The 5,849-nt window shown below is 30.6% G+C and overlaps 4 non-coding genes across 4 annotated transcripts; 2 read left to right on the top strand and 2 right to left on the bottom strand.

Moving 5' to 3' along the window:
- Positions 1–2,218: 2,218 nt before the first annotated feature.
- On the top strand, positions 2,219–2,381 carry LOC125030069. The gene has a single exon (XR_007115270.1). It is a non-coding gene; the product is annotated as a U1 spliceosomal RNA (small nuclear RNA).
- An 814-nt stretch (positions 2,382–3,195) lies between these two features.
- LOC125030150 lies at positions 3,196–3,313 on the bottom strand. Its single transcript, XR_007115339.1, has one exon. It is a non-coding gene; the product is annotated as a U5 spliceosomal RNA (small nuclear RNA).
- A 741-nt stretch (positions 3,314–4,054) lies between these two features.
- Positions 4,055–4,256, top strand: LOC125030135. Its single transcript, XR_007115327.1, has one exon. It is a non-coding gene; the product is annotated as a small nucleolar RNA U3 (small nucleolar RNA).
- A 1,330-nt stretch (positions 4,257–5,586) lies between these two features.
- On the bottom strand, positions 5,587–5,779 carry LOC125030100. Its single transcript, XR_007115297.1, has one exon. It is a non-coding gene; the product is annotated as a U2 spliceosomal RNA (small nuclear RNA).
- Between the last annotated feature and the right edge of the window lie 70 nt (positions 5,780–5,849).

The raw sequence follows: 5,849 nt of genomic DNA, 5'->3' as shown, positions 1-5,849 counted from the left end.
TTATAATATATATTTTTATATATTTATTGTATATTCACATTATACATAGCACTAATATACCATATAGTCATTATACATATCTATACAATACACATTAGTACACATATATACTTATTTACCCTAGATGATATATGCATATATACATATACATTATACGCATATACATTATACATACATATATATACATTATATACATATTATATATATAATTATATATATATATATATATATATGTCACATATATTATATTATTACATATATTAAATACAAATAATGATATACTAGTTTGTTATATCATGGTATTTTATTTACATTATTTATATATTATCTTATATATTATCATATATTATAGATATTATGCATGATATAGCGATTTATATATATATATGTTATATGATGTATATATTATATATGATGTATATTATATATTGTATATATTTCATACATGTATTATATATTATATATATTTATTATTATATATTATATACATATTATATATTATATATATTATATATATTATATATATTATATATATTATATATATTATATATATTATATGTATTATATATACTATATGTATGATATATATAATATATATAATATATATGATATATATAATATATATAATATATATGATATATATAATATATATATTGTACATATTATACATATGATTTATATATTATATACATTATATACATTATATATATATTATATATATATTAGATATATTATATACATTATATATATTTTATATATTTTATATATTATATATATTATATATATTATATATATTATATATATTATATATATTGTATATATTGTATATATTTTATATTGTATATATTGTATATATTGTATATATTGTATATATTGTATATATTGTATATATTGTATATATTGTATATATTGTATATATCATATATATTATATATATCATATATGTTATATATATTATATATTATATATATTATATATTATATATTATAGATCTATTATACATATATATATATATATATATATATTATAGGCATAACACACACACACACACACACACACACACACACACACACACACACACACACACACACACACACACACACACACACACAAACACACACACACATAAATTTGCATATATATATTTAAATGTATATATATATATATTTATATATATATATATTGATGTATATGTATATATTTATAAATATATATACATAAATGCACATAATATATTATGTGTGTGTATATATGTGTGTATATATATATGTGTATAATTTTTGTGTATATATATATATATATATATATATATATATATATATATATGAATATATATGCATAATGTGTGCAGGTGTATGTTTATTAGATATGTACATTTATACATGTGATACATGTGTGTATATATATAGGGTGTATACACGTTTATGTTTAAAAAGGCATTATTATCAGGCTCCTATTTTATCTATATCTGCGTTTCCTTGTGATATTCAGGCTTTTCATATATATCATATGCATACGTAATGCCTTTAATATTTTCAGTTCAGTTATTTTGCATTAGTATTTGCTGTTTGCAACAATTGCAGTTTACATATTGAGAGATGCCTTTACTAGTGCTTAGTCACCAAGGAGTCAGTTATTAGTCCTACCTATCTCATCTGTTTACCCTTTTCCTTGATTTTTTGGAAAGTCCCTTTTGTATTATTTAATTGCCTTTAAAGTTCATAATATCAATGAGAATAACAGTACCGATATAAACAGTATTAGAAAGAACACATTTACCTGCCCATTCCTTGAAATCGGGCACTAGGGCATACTACTATACTCCCTTTTGGCTGCGTATATGCGGTTCCATCTGTATGTAAAATTATGATTATAATAATAAATAATAAAGAGGTAAAATCACAAAAAGAAAAAAAAAATATAGGGGACATTACATAGATATGTGGTGATTGGGTTTAGAGCGTAGGTCGACAAAGCCGAACTCGAATAAACTAGTGCACCTCAATTTTTGTGATGAATATTTGTTATAGAAAAGTTCCACTTTGGATTGCTCGTGATTTTTCCCTATATATGATTTTTAAATCTGATCTTCATTGGCTTTCACTCGGAGTGTGATAGCAAACGTTAATTCTGAGTGGATAGGTTTATAAGAAGTATTTCAAAGCGCGGGGACTGGTCAGTGTGAGCGATCGTGGGTCGGCGGGCGACAAAGGAAAGCATACTTACCTGGCACAGGAGATACCGTGATCACGAAGGCGGTTTTCCCAGGGCGAGGCTCACCATTGCACTCCGGTGGCGCTGACCCCTGCGATTAACCCAAATGTGGTTAACTCGAGTGTGCAATTTTTGTTAGCGGGGGACTGCGTTCGCGCTATCCCCCTATCGTTATGCTAAAGTATTTTACAATAAAATGACTTAAATGTTGCCGAGACAAAGATTAAGTGGCGCAGCATTTCTTACATGCTTATGGTTTGATAGATCCCAGTGGATTTAGATGGTAAATCAACCCACTAGAAGAAAACAGTCTTGTGGCTCTTATTTATTCTCGTAAATTATTTTGTAATATACCACATGTAATAGATCTGTAATCCGATATTAGCTATCCAGTTTCTGAACAATAGATGACCAGTTGCTTTTTTCATCAATATAACTACCACTTATATTTAAGAAAAGTTTAGGTTTGCATTTATATAAATGTAGTTGATCAGTAGTTGCTAAATTTTGCATATTAATGTAGGTGTACATGTTAATATATGTATAAATTTCTCTCTGTTTAAATGTCTATTTTTTAATCCATTGTTGATGTTCTTGTACGTTATCTTAGATACAGTTAAGGGTGATCCCTTGAAAAATAATTAGAAACCTACAAAACACAGTAACATTGAGTTATTTAGTTTTGAACATCACATGGGAATTAACGGACAGTTGATATAAATGAAAATGTCGATTCTTTTCTCCCGAGTCAGTATGACAATTTGAGGCGTAACTCATTGTTCAAGAATATATTTTCACTCAGAAATATAATTTTAACACTTCCTTAAACCTCAAGGTGTGGGCTTTAAATGAGAATGAAAGGGCATGAATTTTTAGGGTCTCGCTCAAATGGAATGAGTCTAACAATTTTAATAGAAAATTGAATCAATTTGAACCATAAACAAATCTTAAAAGTATATAGTCTTAACATATCATTTTAATGAACCCACAGAAGTGGGCTATAGAAAAAATTGAGTAAGACTCATTGAGTTGTTCCCCTCCACGGAAATCTTTAGTAAAAGGCGAAAGATTTATGCGTTTTGAAGGGAAACCAGAGTTAAATCTCAAAGTTCACACAGTTACCAACAAAGGTAGACTGAGGAATACTAGAGCGATAAATATAAGAGCAAGAAAGGCTTATCGTGAAATAGATATTAGGTGTTTTATCTTACAAGGATGAGCACACCTAAAAGCAAATGTGTGGTCGTGATGTTCAAATTAACTAAATATAATTGTCAGGCAGCTTTAACGTAATTGGTACATAACACTTGGCATTGAAAGGTCGCATATGAATAATGATATTCATTATCATGATCAGTCAACATGATTCATGAATCGTTGGATTCAAAAATAAGATAATTTACCAGTATCTAATATATATGCACCTCAAATTTCATTGGAAATTTCAGTGAAGAAATATGCTTCCCTGGTAAGGAATGGATTTAGATGGTAAATCAACCCACTAGAAGAAAACAGTCTTGTGGCTCTTATTTATTTTCGTAAATTATTTTGTAATATACCACCTCCGCCAAGGTGGGGTTCTTCAGATCTTCTTATGCCTCACTCTTTAATAAGATAATCTTTTAGCATCTTTAGTATACTTCTGCTCCGCACACACTATATATTGTTGTACAGTATTTTACCGAATAGGTGCAGAAAAGGCAAATCTTTTTAAATGGTCACACTATATCCACATATTACATCATACATATACCAACCTATGAACGCGTGAAAATCCGGTATAGTAAAACAAAGTCCTCAGTAAAAAGTAGTCTGTGAGTGAACTTGGTTTTGGAAAAGCATGATCATACTTTATAGGATCACTTCTATAGTGCGATTGCCGGGTTTCTCGCCGAGATTCTCGGAATATGTTCAATCACGATGAGGACTGTTAGTGTAATCCTCTGAGCGGGAAGCGACTTTCAAGTGTTGTGCTTGAAATTTGATGACTGTTCTGACTCGGTTTACCGATGTTCAGAGGAGGATCACACAGGCTGAGTGGTTAAATGTCAATCCACAAGAAGTATTCTTGAACTTTTGTAAACTCCTGACAAGGAGAAAAAAAAAAAAAACTACGTAATTATAAAACTGAGAGCTTACGTCTTCGGATGTTCTGATAATAAGAGAAACCTTGAAGAGAAAGTGTAAGGAAATGATTTTCACTTATTGTAAATAGTGTAATTTTTATGGTTTTTAGTTTACGCTAAATTTTAATTAATAAACAAATGTGTTCATAAATATAGGTACTGGTACTTACTACTAGCAAAACTATTACATAGTATTACCATTACCTCTTTGTCTACGATTGATGTCATTCATGCAACAGCTTTTATTATTATGAATATTATATTACTACTGCAATGTGTCGATACCTCCTCTAAATTCTGTACCCCCCCCCCCCTTCCTGTAAATATTTGGCCCGGTAGAATGAATGGGCAATGTCATTATTGTATTGGATAGTAATACATAAATGAAATGTAAAATGACTTAGTACATGATACTAACAGGATTGTAAACCCATGCAAACTATTAGTCATATAATTATTTAGTGGAACTTACAGTCTACTAATTTCTCTGGGTATCACCAGTGAAGTTATATTCGAGTCATTGTCATGGAGGGTATGTACATATCTATATGCCAATGCCGCCGGGGAAAATGAAAAAAAAAAAAATGGGGAAAATGCTGTGCCTATTATCTATATTTTGTGAAATGTCTGCCCATAGATGGCTCTGCTAGTGCTTAGCCACAAAGGAGTCAATTAGTAGACCTTGTGACCGTACCGGATTTAAATTGGCGGGAAAAACGTATTTTTTACTAGTGCTATGAATATCGATGGTGTTTTTATTATAAACATTATAAGTATTATAATGTTTTTTAATATTAGTAACAGCAAAATAAGATAACGTTAAATATTTCGTAAATCAAAGAAAAGGGTGAACGGGCGAGACGGGCAGTACTCGTAACTGGCTCATTGGTGACTTAGTACAAGTATAGCCATCTATGTGTAAAACAAACAAGTACTAACAGTGGGAGTCTGTGGCGATATAAGTGGCCAGTTGTGCATTACTCCATATTTTACTTGATATGCACGCAGAAGTCTGTGGCGATATAAGTCGCCAGTTGTCAGAAATTTCACGTTTTAGGGTAGCGTGATGCTACTTCCCAACGCGTTTATATTCTATTAAACTGCATTACCGACCCGATCTCCGGTAACGATGGAGCAAATCCGTAGTGTAAGCCTTTTCTGGAAAATGATCTTGGCAGCTGTTAAGAAAGGGCTACTGTCGAGCTAGCAAAATGGTCTAAAGTTTATTTAACAATATCCTCCCCGGAGGGAGTGGACCAATCCCGGAGGTACTGCAATACCGGGCCGATCCGCGGCAAAGGTGGAGCAAGCCCCTAGCACTTCGCCATTTTCCAAAAATCAGTTTAATATCGTAGATCCCACATGGGGATCGTATCAGATATTAAGCTGATAAGAACAGATACTACACTTTGATCTTAGCCAAAAGGCCGAGAAGCGATACCGATAAACTGGTGAAAGTATGTATGACGTAACGTTTCTGAGGACTTACTGGTCAAGGCATTTACTTGC

Source organism: Penaeus chinensis, chromosome 10 (assembly GCF_019202785.1).
Source record: "Penaeus chinensis breed Huanghai No. 1 chromosome 10, ASM1920278v2, whole genome shotgun sequence".
Lineage (NCBI taxonomy): Eukaryota > Metazoa > Arthropoda > Malacostraca > Decapoda > Penaeidae > Penaeus > Penaeus chinensis.
This window is presented reverse-complemented; position numbering and strand designations above follow the sequence as displayed.